Below are 14,099 nucleotides of genomic sequence, written 5' to 3'. Positions count from 1 at the left end.
GGAAGATGTCCACACTTAGAGAACAGTCCCTCATTGCTTTAAGCTTATCCTGGTCTGTTTTATTCTTGGAAAGGAGAGTTAAAATAATAATCAGAAGACTTACTAGCTCATGATAATTTCAGTCCTAGTTTTCCAGTGATAATGTAGTCTACAGTAGTGGCCAAAATTGTGGAAACCTTTTGGGAAAAGTGTATTTTTGAGGTTTGATGGCTAATAACACCTTTTTTTTTTTTTGGAGTTTCAAGATAATCCTATTCCACTGCTGGAATGGTCTGGGAATAGCCCAGACCTTAACCCAATTGAAAATCTATGGAACCGACTAAAGAAACTTGTTAGTCAGAAGCGACCTAGCAATAAAACTCAGTTAATAGAAGCAATCATTCAATCTTGGTTTCACATTATAACAGCTGCAGAACTAAAAGACTTGGTTCACTCCATGGGAAGACGTTGTAAGGCCGCAATTCATGCTAAAGGTTACCCAACTAAGTATTAACTGATGAGATAATTTTTGTATATCTCATTTTTCCTATGGTGATAATTTTTGTATATCTCATTTTTTCTACGTGTTTCACTTTTCTTCTTTATACTGTAACTGCTATTCTAATAGCAAATCCTTCATAAAAGTTATTCTTGATTAAATTATCTTTCCATTGATATATAATTTTACGGTACTACTCCAAAAAAACCTGGTGTTATTAGCTACTTTTAGAAAATACACTTTTCCCAAAAGGTTTCCACAATTTTGGCCACTACTGTATATGTGAAAAAAGTGCATTAGATTCTGGGTCAGGAATTTAAATTTATTTTTCAGAGGCAAGAAGAACCACAACATGATGCTGTTCCTATTAAGGTCAAATCTGACTACATAAGAAATGCTAATCCCCAGTTTAATCTTGGTGTCTGTTTCTCTACCCTGAGTTGCAATAAATCTAGAAAGACTGACAAGAGGTGTAACAAATTGCCTGCAGCTTCATTTTGGTTAGGTGTAACCTCTCAAATATCTTTGCCAGTTAAGAAACTGAACTATCTTACTGTTAGCCAAAATTAAACAAGCCACCGAATCAAACCAATTCAGATATGCTAAAATTGATCCAAGCAATGTAAGTACGTGCAAGTATTAGAATCATTAAATAAATGACTTCGAAAAGAACTTAGAATACATCTAGTGCATCCTTAGATGAATTCAACATCTATTTCATGGTTTGCTGGGATACCTCCAGGGAAACAGAATACAAGGCACTTGTTTCCATTTTAAGACAGTGTATACCATCAGGAATGATGCATTTTAGTTAAAAAATGCATCATCCAGAGAGGATCATTCAGGAGTTTTAGTTCTGCCTAATGGAGAAGGAAGATTAAATCTTCCTTTCCCCAGGATGACAGCCTGTAAGATATTTGAAGAGTGTTTTTATCAGTCTTCTCTTCTTCTGACTAAAATCACTTTAATATAATTCTATTTTTTCCTATTTCTCATTATCCTAGTTGCACTTCTCTGAATATAATTCAGTTTGTCTGTGTTGTTCCATCCCCCTTTTCTTCAAATACAACCTTATCAGCATTACATCAGGCCAGAACATTTACAGTCTTGTGATAAAGACCTAATGTTCTCCAAGGAATCCTTCATATTGATATTGAAGCTCTAATTCCTCAATCCAAACCTTTCCTGATAAAACCATCAAAAGCAATTATTCTTTTTTGAAGAACTCTCTGACATGAGCCAAAGCATTGCGAGACCAGCTAATGTTCTCACTTGAAGCTATTGACATAGGCCTTTACAACTATAACTAAAAGTTATATCTGATCAATAACTGAAGTGAAGAGGGTTAATTAAAACAAGGGTATTGACATACAGAATTGATTTTTCTTTTCTACAGTTTTGCTAAAATAACAAGAGGCTTAAGTCTAAATACTAATATAAGCCATCACGTTTTGACTTTCTTTGCATCTTATTCTATAACTTTACAGAGATATTTGTTAAAGCTTGGCATTTATTAGTAATGATTGGGAAAACAGGCCTAAGAGGGTATACTGGAAAAGGCTGCTTAATGAGAAAAATGTATGCCAAATACAATTGAGTCATATACCAGTAAATGGAATTTATCATGCTGTTTATATAAATGCAGACAATTTGTAATCTAAATATTTTTCATTTGCATCTTCTCATCTTTGCTTTTTCATTGAATATACAACTAATATCTGCTTTGACATTGATTTTAAATATTATGTGTGTCTTCTTTTGTATCGGATATCAAAATTAATTTTTAATAAAGATATGATTATTCTAGAAACATTAGAAGTTCAGTGTCTTTATTGCATCTTCGATGCTGAAAGCTACTAAATATAACTTCTACATACTAACCAGTTTGTCCATCAGTTGTAATGGATAATCTTTCATTGAAATTCCTAATTAATCAATTTGGCATAATGGTTAAAGAGTACTGTTGATACCCAACTCTGCACCAATTCACTGGATTACTCTGGGTAGTAATTTATTCACAGGATTATTGTGGGGAAAAGTGGAAAAAGAGAGAGCACAGGAAATGAAACCTTGAGCTGCTGAACAAAAGATGGATCAAATAAATCAATAATACATAAGCAGATTTAAACCAGGACTGGACAAATTATGGTGGTAAAAGGCATATTTACCAAGGGGGAAATCACTAAATTAGGGCTATCAAATTAATCTACAATAAGCTTCCAAGGGATTCTTGAAGCTCCAAGTAGGATTTGCTGTTTTCTACTTTTCTTCAGGCAGCATCTGCCAACTGATTTCAAGATGGGTCCAAAGAAATACATAACATCAGTTTTTAAATATTCCTATAATAAAATGCAAATAATTCCAACATTATTTTTCAAAAAGGAGTCGCAGCATGTAATTTTAAGTACAAAAGGTCTGCCTTACAGAAATATACTGTATGTCATGAAAGAAGAATATTAGGGAAATTACATTAATTTGCTTTTGGGATAAGAGTTATTGTAAACTACAAAAATAGGTGAATGTACAAAAGCCTTGTGAATAGCAAAAACTGAAAATCAGATTTTTTATTTTTTTTAAAAAAAATGTAAATTCAGCATTAATATTAATTGAATAAAATAGTTTATTTATTGATCCATAAATGAGTAGAACCCTTCAGAAAAGGCATGAAATATAGTACCTTGTTTGTTTTTAAATATATTGATAGAAGAGATTATTTTAGCTCAGAGTTGAACTGTGATGCTCTCTGAGCTTGGAGGGTTTCTTGCAAACGTTTCAAAATAAATACTGATGATACTATCTCATTTGGACTCCACGCTTTAAATATATTATTTAATTAATTGAAGAATGTTTTTAAAATACTTGCTTTTTTTTTTTTTTTTTGCTAGAACATACATTGTGCAGACTAAAAATGGGAGAAAAAATGTCAAACTGGATTAGTTTTCTTTTGAAGTTGGGAGAGACAGACGGATGGAAAGAGGGGGGAGAGAGATGCTAGTGCCTATAATAATTAAATAAGTTTCTTTATTATTATTAAACTATTTTAACAAGAAAATGAAAACCAACTCAAACTGATAGAAAAGAAAAAAGAAAAAGAAATCAAAATCTGAAAAAGGAAAAAAGCTAAAGAAAAATAAAGAAGTGGCTTCTGATATTTTTTCACAGCCGTTATAAGTACACATATATATTTGACCTTTCTCTGTAAAGTGATATCATATTGCTCTTTCTACTATACTATCCTAATTATCAAATGATAAGTTACAAGTTCATTACTTTTCACTTTTTATGCAAAAAAGCTCACAATGTAGATAATGTCTTTTTTCTAATCAAAGTGGTTAATTTATCCATTTCAGCATATTCTGTGAACTTCACCCACCATTCCTCCATAGTTGGTAATGTCAAATCTTTCCATCTTTGTGCATAATGTCACTGCTGTGGCCATACATTGAAACAATCTCCAGTGGCTTTTTAAAATCTATTTATCCACTAATCCTAAAAGGAAATGTTCTGTCTTCAATTGAATATTGAACTTTAAAATTCTCTGTAACCATTATATATTTGGACCCACTTTTTATTTTTTTAGCTTTTTCATATGTCCCCCAAGCATGATAAAAATGTCCTTTCATGTTGTTCACATTTCCAATATATATTCTAGACAATTTCTCTGATATCTTTACCAACAATACATCATTTTATAAAAATTCTCTTTGAAATCAGTGCAATGATTTCAATGCAAATTTTAATCCTTTTAACTACTTATTGTCCTATTGATCCATCTGTATATTATAATCAAAATTCTAAGCTGACTTTATCATACCTTATTTAACTTATTCTTCCTCTGTTTTAAAAGTTTGTATATTTTAGCAATTAGATCTTCATCATTAGTACACAATTATATTCCAAATTCTGAATTATTCTGCTACATACTATAAGTCTTATCCTTTTCAATCTTATAATTACACAAGTTTCAATTCCATAATGATGTTATTTTGCCTTTTGGTACATCTTTCTGTGATTTCCTTGTTTCTTTTATTGTTTTTAGGCTACCAAATTCTGGTATAATTACTTCTTTTGGTACAACTTGCAATACATCTTGATAATATTTAACAGAAATATCATAATGTGTTAGTGATAAATTTGAAGTGATATTCACAGTATGAAATCTGAATGTTTATATAGTCTTTGATTGATTCTCCTGGAGTTCAAACTAATTAGAAATAAAGTTTATGTGAGGTGAGCAATGAAGCAGTGATTCAGTCACACCACAAATTCCATCCTAATTCCAGCAAGCAGGAGAAAACAAAACAAAAAACAAATCACACACAAATTATGTGTACCTGCAATTTTCTGAACCAGTTGATAATTTTTGCTTATTTAACAAACTGGAATAAATCATTAGTACACATATTTGGCATATTTGCAAGTCTTTCAATATGTTGTTTTCATTTTTGCATTCTGGAGAGAAGCATTTCTTTTTTTCTATTCCAATTCTGTGGTAAAAAGATCTTTATTTAATATGTGCAATTAAAAATTATGTTATGATCATGCTTGCTTGAGGCTTCCTTTGTTTCTTTATCTGAATGCAAAAATGGTTTCCAGATTATCATTTTTAAAATTTTGTTCACCATCTAGTGTTCTGCTGGTTATATGGTTATATTTATATGGTTATATAAATAAATAAATAAATAAATAAATAAATAAATAAATAAATAAACGGCTGATGGTCGGATTCTGAAAGATCTCCTGTATGGAAAATTAGTGCAGGGAAAGCGCCTCAGAGGGAGACCACAGCTGCAATATAAGGATATCTGCAAGAGGGACCTAAAGGCCCTGGGAACGGACATTAACAACTAGGAAACCTTGACCTCCGATCATTCAGCTTGGAGGCTAAAGACGCAGCATGGCCTTCTCCAATTCGAAGACACATTTGTTCGGCAGGCTGAGGCAAAGAGGCAGTCCTAGAACCAGCAAAATCTGGGGGCTGGGCAGGGGACAGAATGTATCTGCCCTCAGTGTAGAAGGGATTGCCACTCTTGAATTAGCCTTTTTAGTCACACTAGATGCTGTTTTAGGACCTCTTTCCAGAACACAATACCATAGTCTCTTGAGACTGAAGGATGCCAATGAATGATGAATGAAATAAATAAAATAAGCACTAGCTCAGTTTAAGGGACAGCTCTTCCTACACAAAGTAGCCAATGAATTAGTTGAAATGAACAGAAGTTCTTAAGACAGCATAGTAGAAAGGTGTGCTTTGTAAATGAAGTAGAAAAATGGTGAGTGGAGATTAATAGAGGATTAAATCAATTATTTTTGCCCATTCTGACATTGAGCCAGATCAGCAGTCCAGACCTTAGACTGGAATACAGTTTTTTTCCCCCCCTGGTTCTTAGATAAGCACCAATGCAATCAAGGCTTATTCCCCTACTCAACTCCTCAGTCAGTGCATGCCAAGATTCACTTCCCGAACTGCTACTTTTTTAGCTTATTAAATAGCAGACAGAGTTAAAGAGTGAGGGTTGACTTGTTGACTAGAGTTTTAATTCAGAAGCATCTGGAATTTCACTTGTTCCATAGCCCATCAGTAGAATTAAATTTTATATTTAGATAACCCAACGGGAGTACAATATATTGAATATGAAACAGTCCTTGATGTAGTGAGGGTTACAATGGCCAGAGAAAAAGCAGATGTTTCCTTAGGAAGGCCCAGCCATTGGGTTACAGTAGTTCTGTGTGAACTATTTTAAAGCTCCAGGTCACTTGAGAATTGCTTTGAGGTTTCTGATCAAACAAACCACAGGACTGAAGACTAAACTCTTCATAAACAACTTGGATTTTTTTTTCCCCCTGATGAAAGGTCAGGTTTCTGCAAAACCACAGAGTTTCCATCCAAACCTATTGATTGCCTCAGTTCACTTGAAACAAGCCAGGTTCAGTGGAAAGAATCTGTGAACCTTGACCACTGATCTGGCAAGGAACTGCCGAATGGAACATTTATGTCTCTCTCTGTCTTTTCTGCAAGTCCCTATTGGTATCAAACAAGCTCCCACCCCCACCCCCCATGAATTTGGGCTTGATCGGGAAGTAGGGATATGCATAGAAGGATGTCTAGAAAGATGTCAAAAAGGTTGCATAAGCAATCTCTGTCTCTGTTTGCCAGAAGGGTATTCACTGTTCATTATTCTGCTTTAATATAATTCTAGATAAAGTGAAGTGTAAGAAAACATATTTAGCTGCACTTGCTCATATTTGTTCCTCCTCTCTCCTTCTGTTTTAGTAAGCCTTTTCTTCGTAAGGGCAGAGAGTGAGTGGCAGAGAGAGTCTGTGCTTGTTTTTATACAAAAGTGCCGAATATATTGATAGTACTGTACAAACATTGAATAATTACAGCAGCATCTGAGAGTGTCAGTTGATAGCAAAGGTGAGGATCAAGAGTGTAAATTCCATGTTCTCAGATGGAGCTTTCCATGTAGCCTTCTTACATCCATGTCACTGTATAGTTAGTTGCCTTTTGCTGCCACTTATCTGTGGTTTGATGTTGTATCTCCATACTGACTGATTGATAGAATTTAGATTCTAATCCCATGTTGTCTTCTCTGAAAAGAAGCTTTACTGAATTTGGTGGGACTTACGTATGAGTAGATATATAGAAGAATGCAGAACATTGATGCCAGAAATATTTCACAGTCAGTTTATCTGTAAATCCTACAACAGCAATCCCATTTACTTGTCTTAATTAAAGGAACTGTAAATACAAGAAAGTGATTTATTGATCTTATAGATACATTTGGACTTTCACCTGTGCACTTGGGACCACATTCAACATTTAACTGGGTCTAGGATAAACAGCTGGGTTTAAGTTAATGCAACTTAGTTTTATCAAGTGCATCTGTTTTTCCTTGTGTCTTTAATATTTTCCTTTTCTGTTTCCATTGCAATTTTGTAGATGGTTTTGGACAGACTGTAAAAAACTTGGTTCTCAAGGAACCACATTTGTGCATTTCTGATCTAATGCCAGTGTGTGATGAATGGAAGACAGAGGAGAAATATAAATCAATAACATTGCAGTTAAAAAAAAAAGAAAACAATGCTGCTTGGTCAGCAGATTGGTAATTAGACTATAGATATTAACCACCAAATTGTTTTTATATGGGACAGTTACCAATAGTAGAACACAATTAGGGAGCCCACTAATCTTCATACTTCCTTGTGACAGCTGGAAGGGAAGAGAGTTTGCATTGCCTAGTAAGCAGCAACACATGCCAGATGCAAACAGGCATCCTCCTTCTCTCTCTGGGTGAAAATTAAATAAAATTCACTCACAATAAATAAAGAGAACTCAGTGGGACAGAACATTGAAATATATAATTACAATAATAAATTATAAGCACACAAAACAAGTCAAAGAACTTTTAAAAAAAATTAAATTAAAAAGCAAGCCTAATTAATTCAACTGATTTAAAATGAAATCAAGTCTGGCTGATGCCAAGAAGGTTAAAGGATAGGAGGCAGGTAGTTAATTCTGCCTACCTTCATACATAATGAGCAGAATATTCCCACTTGGAATAGCAATGTTATGCAAAACATAGTAAAGAAGTGACAAAAAGCATGAAGAAGAAGTTAAAAGGCATGAGATAAAGGAAATGGAAATATGTATAACTAAACCTCTAGTTATATATGTATAACTAAACCAACATTCACTATACCTATTAATATTGTTCTATTTTTTTTAACACCTTCCTTACTTACCATGTTCATAACTGATTTACCTACAGTACTCCCTTTTTATTCTTTTAGTTTCACATCTCACTTTTGGAAACCTTAATTTCCATTCAGTCACAACTATTTTGTTCTTTCGTTTTATAAAATTAAATCCTTGACTTTGATCAAAATTCCCTTCTTTTGAGAAATTTATGCTCTTAGACTCTTAATATGAGATCATTTTAGACTTCTTATATAGGAAGAAAAGCCATTATCACATATCAGGTATAGAAGGAGATGTGGCATAACTATAGGATGATATTTATGAGTACTTTTTCATGCTTATTCCTCTTGTAAATGTGACCTTTACTTAAGTTTAATGCCAATGATTCCTCTAGGGATAAAACTTCCATTGTTGGAAGATGGCATATGTATGTAGACATCCTGTTGAAAGATTAATTGGATTCCGATTCTCATCAAACTTGAATGTGAGAGGAAGGGAATAGCTCCCATGTAACACCTCTCCTGCGCGAGCTGCACTGGCTCCCGGTGGTCTTCTGGGTGCGCTAAAGGTTACCACCTTTAGAGTGCTCTATGGCTTAGGACCCGGATATTTATGAGACCGCCTTCTGCCACCGATATCCTCCCACCGACCAGTACGCTCCCACAGAGAGGGGTTCCTCAGGGTGCCATCAGTCAAACAATGCTGACTGGCAGCCCCCAGGTGGAGACCCTTCTCTGTGGGGGCATCTACCCTCTGGAATGAGCTGCCCCTGGAGATACGGTGGATCCCGGATCTACGCACCTTTCGCCATGCCCTAAAGACGTTTTTATTCCAACAAGTCGGGCTGGCCTAACTCTTTTAAATTGTTTTAATTTTTAAACTGTTTAATTATGGGTTTTAATACAGGGGTGCTTTTAATTATGGGCCAAATTAATTTAATCAGATTTTAATACTGTTTTTAAATTTTGTATTTCTTGTGTTTTATCTGTTGGCTGTTCACTGCCCCGAGTCCTTCGGGAGAAGGGCGGTATATAAATATAAGCCATAAATAAATAAATTAAATAAATTAAAAGACAATCACAACTGGGAAGACTTTGTGAATGTTTTCCATGGGTAATGAGATGATGTGGAATCTACCAGAATCCAGACAATGGGGGGGGGAGACTAGTTTTTGGCCAGCCATTTCAAAAAAGAAAATATTCCATTTTGATGAAACCACTCAAGGGAATACTGCAGAATTAGACTGCCAGCTCTAAGCAACCCCTCATTTCCCAAGCTATTGGTTATCTCAGTGAGAAATCTATTTTTAAGGTCCTATTTTTATTTCTACGTTAAAATTACCTGAGGGAAAACTGAACAGTAGGGAAGTCATCTCTGAACAAATCCCCATCTTTGCAGGTTTTGGATTATTCCAGGAAATTTTTCTGAGCCATCCAAAGATATTAATGAAATGAATTTTAGCTCAGCCATGAATCTGAATAAGATGGTTTGCTCCAGGTGCTTCTTATATAGGAATCCATTTCAGTGAGCACTCTGGCATTTTTACAGAACTCTAGAAAGCAGGCCTGCTAAGCATTTGGTTGAACTCTGGAACTCCTCCTACATCCAGGGATCTTCTTGGTTTACTGAAGAATGTTGGGAAATACGTAGGAGAAAACATTCCTGCAGTGTAGAATGCCTGGTGTTATCATCTGAGATATGGTGGCCTTGCTTATTCTAGAGAAAGTGATGAATTGTAAAGAAAATGGCATGTCTATCTGTATCCCTCTCAGTTATGGATCAACTTGGGCATAAGATGAAATTATATTGCTCATTCTGGGGGATGACATTTAGATGGGTGAACCCCTGGTCTATTTAGATCTTATAGTAGCCTTTAAGACCATCAACCATGGTACTCTTCTAGACCACAAAAAGATGGCATTGGGGTACTGATTGAAAATAATTGCATCCCTTCCTGATGGTTCTAGTTACTGTGATGGGGCAAGAGAGATCAGTCTGATAGTTATTTCAATCTGGGGTATCATTTATCCCTTTCTTCTTTTCAAAAATTGCATGAAACCTCCACAAGAGTCTTGGTGTGAAGCATCATCACTACACTGATATTTTCAGCTTGGGCTGGCAGGGAAATATAATAAACAATTGATAAAACAACACAAACAATGGCAGAAGCTGGGAGTCCTGCACTGAACTGAATGTGTACTTATAGCCCTGAGCGCATGCTGCCTTTTGGAAGCTAAACTCAAGTTCTCAAATATTTGCTTCCTTATTCCTAAAAAATACAGCCCTCTTAGATCTCTGAAGCAAACCTGTGGTACTTAGAGTCACATCCTCAAACAGCCAACTCTCTTGCCCTAAACAGCTGGCTCCAGATCAGACAAACTCATCTGGTATATTTGTGCCTACCTCAGTTTTCAGTTGTAGGAGAACTATGACTTTGGGAAGCTATGAACTGACCTAGCCAAAAATCACTGGTCAACAGCTATTTATAAGGATCCCCATTTCCTATGTGTGAACATTTAGAGCAGGGATGTCAAACTTGCATTGTCAGGCAGCATTACATGATGTATCATGACTTTTTCCCCCTTCACTAAACTGAACGTGGGTGTGGCCAGTGTGTGAGGTATCCAGCCAGTCGGCTGCGAGTTTGACAGCCTAGAAGCTCTGCTAATTCTCCATAACCAGGAATAGGGGCGTTGGTCCTACCTGATACGCCCCTTCTCGTTGAGTGGAGACAGCAGCCAGACGTGGGTTGTGCTCATTGGACAGAGGTTGGACTGAGCCTGTAAAATCTTCTTAAATCCTTCCCCTGTTGCTAGGGCACCCAGTTTTTGCCGAAGGAGAAGGAAACAGACTCGATGTGTGGAAAGAAAACACAGGAAAAACATCAAATGATATCAAACAAGTAACAGAATGACCAGACTGAAATAAACCCCGGGCGGGGCTGGCTGCTGTCTCCACTCAACGAGAAGGGGCGTATCAGGTAGGACCAACGCCCCTTCTCCATTGAGGGTGGAGACAGCAGCCAGACGTGGGACATACCAAAGATCACTGTCCCATTTCACGGGCGGGAACAGTCTGGGCAGAAAAACCTTGTAACACACGCCTCCCAAAATCAGCCTCTGCCGAGGCGAACTTATCTATTTTATAATGTCTAATAAAGGGTGAAGGCGACGTCCAAGTTGCCGCCCTGCAGATCTCATCCAAGGAAGCCTTCGAGGTCCAAGCCGCCGTGGTCGCAGCACTTCTGGTAGAGTGAGCCGTGACCGACGCAGGAGGAGGCAATGACCGGAGTTCATAAGCTGTTGTAATTGTCGCACGGATCCACCGCCCCACCGTGGAGGAAGTCACTCGTTGTCCTAAGGAAGATGGTAGAAAGGAAACAAACAGTGATTCTGTCCGCCGAATATCAGCAGTCCTCCGGAGGTAGAGGCTCAGTGCCCGGCGGACATCCAATGTGTGTAAACGGATCTCCACAGGACTGGAAGGAGAAGGATAGAAATCTGGTAAGACTAGTTCCTGTAAACGATGAAAAGGAGAGTTAATCTTAGTCACAAATGTCGGATCCAATCTGAGGACCACCCGATCTTCATGAAACACACACAAGTCATTTCTAATGGACAATGCTGCTAGCTCTGAAATTCGACGCGCCGACGTAATTGCAACCAAAAAGGCCACCTTGCCAGACAATAAACGCAAGCTGACCGAATCAAGGGGTTCGTATGGAGACTCCATAAGAGAGTCCAGCACGAGAGACAGATCCCAAGAGGGATACCTATGTAGAACAGGAGGGCTGAGATTAGATGCACCTCGGAGGAAACGCCGAATCAGAGGTCGCTGAGACAAGGAATGTATGGAGTTATACGTTAGGATGGAAGAGATTGCCGCAACCTGTCTCCTAAGTGTATTAGGAGACAGTCGGGATTGGACACCTTTGTCCAATCCCGACTGAAGGAATCGAAGAACTTGCAAGACTGAAGCTCGAAGTGGGGAAAAGCCTTGGGATGAACACCACGCGGAAAAGGATCGCCAAGTAGCCGAATAAATCTGTTCCGTCGATGCTCGCCGTGAAGCCTGGATGGTATGGATCACGTCTGAGGGGATGTGGTCTCGCTGCATAGCTGCCCACTCAACCGCCAAGCGGTCAGCTGAAGCCACTGAGGGTCCGGATGAACAATCGACCCTTGGCTGAGACAATCCGGGAAACACGGCATCTTCCAAGGAGGAGATACTGAGAGATGAATGAGGTCTGCAAACCATGACCTCCTCGGCCAATGTGGAGCCACCAGTATGATCTCCGCTCGTTCCATTAATAATTTCCGAATCACCTTCGGGATGAGGTGAATCGGAGGAAAGGCGTACAGTAGACCTTGCGGCCAAGGGGAGCGCAGGGCATCCACAGCTTCCGCTCGATGGGACGGGAAGCGGGAGAAGAAACGAGGTAACTGATTGTTTTGAGGTGAAGCAAACAGGTCTATTAGCGGGCTTCCGAAATGCGCCGCTATCCTCCGGAATAGGAGCGGGTGAAGGCTCCATTCTCCGTGGTCCAAGTGCTGGCGACTCAGCCAGTCCGCTGTTACATTCGCGACACCCGATATATGGTCCGCTTTCAAGGAGGCCAGATGCCTCTCTGCCCAAAGGCCTAGTCTCTTCGCTTCCCGCATCAGCGAGATTGACCTGGTGCCGCCCTGGCGATTGACGTGCGCCTTGGCCGAGGTGTTGTCGGTCAAAATTAGTATATGTTCCCCAGACAGCAGATGTTGAAAGGCCCGGAGCGCCAGGTAAATTGCCCTCAGCTCTAACCAATTGATGCTGCGGGCACCCTCCACGGAAGACCAGGTGCCTTGTGCGAAGTGAGTCCCGCAGTGGGCCCCCCAGCCGGACTTGCTGGCATCGGAGGTGACCGTTATCCGCTGGGGTTCTAGGAATAGACAGCCCTTGGAGAGCGCAGGAGATGTCCACCAGCGTAGGGATGACCGCACTCCTCGTGGAACTGCCACCTTGGTCAAAGAGGATCCCTTGCCCGTTTTCTGAAAAGGCAAGAGAAACCATTGGAGGTCTCTAAGGTGTAACCTGGCCCATGGGACGATGGAGATGGCTGAAACCATCTTCCCTAGTAGTCTGGATAGAAATAGAGGGGAAACCCTCCTTTCCCCCATCACCTTGGCTACCATGGATCTCAAACCAGCCTGTCTGTCCGGGGAAAGGAAAACCCTACCCAGGGACGAGTCAATAATAGCCCCCAAATGAAGGATCCTATTAGAGGGAGTCAGATGGCTCTTCTCAATGTTAACAGAGAAACCGTGTGACGCCAGTGTCTGAATCGTAAGACGAAGATCAGACATGGCTTGCTGATGAGAAGATGACATAATAAGTATATCATCAAGATAGCACTGGAGACGAACGGCTTGAAGCCTGAGATGGGCCGCTAAGGCTGCCAAAATCTTGGTGAAACTACGGGGTGCGGAGGAAAGACCGAAGGGCAGAGCCCTGTACTGGTAGTGAACCCCAGCATAAGAAAAACGAAGGAATCGCCTATGAGAAGGGCGAATGAGGATATGGAGGTAAGCCTCCGTGAGATCTATTGAACAGAGGAGGTCGCCCCTCCGTACGCCGGCCAGAATAGAAAACAAGGATTGCATTTTGAACCTTCTATAGACCACGAACCGGTTCAAACGTTTAAGGTCCAGAATAGGTCTCCACCCCCCCGATGACTTAGGCACTAAAAAGACCCTAGAATAGAACCCCTGTCCCACCTGGTCGCGAGGAACTCGCTCAATAGCCTTAATGGCCAAAAGATGGAGGATAGCCGAGTCCATAAGGGCTCGACGTTCGGCTAAGTGGGACAGAGGACACCGGATGAAGGACATAGGAGGGGTGGAGACAAATTCAATGGCCAGTCCAGACGAGATGGAAGCCCGG

Source organism: Pituophis catenifer, unplaced genomic scaffold (genome assembly GCF_029215685.1).
Source record: "Pituophis catenifer annectens isolate HBS135680 unplaced genomic scaffold, rPitCat1.0.hap2 SCAF_4, whole genome shotgun sequence".
Lineage (NCBI taxonomy): Eukaryota > Metazoa > Chordata > Lepidosauria > Squamata > Colubridae > Pituophis > Pituophis catenifer.
The sequence above is the reverse complement of the archived record's forward strand: the minus strand, read 5'-3'. Positions refer to the sequence as shown.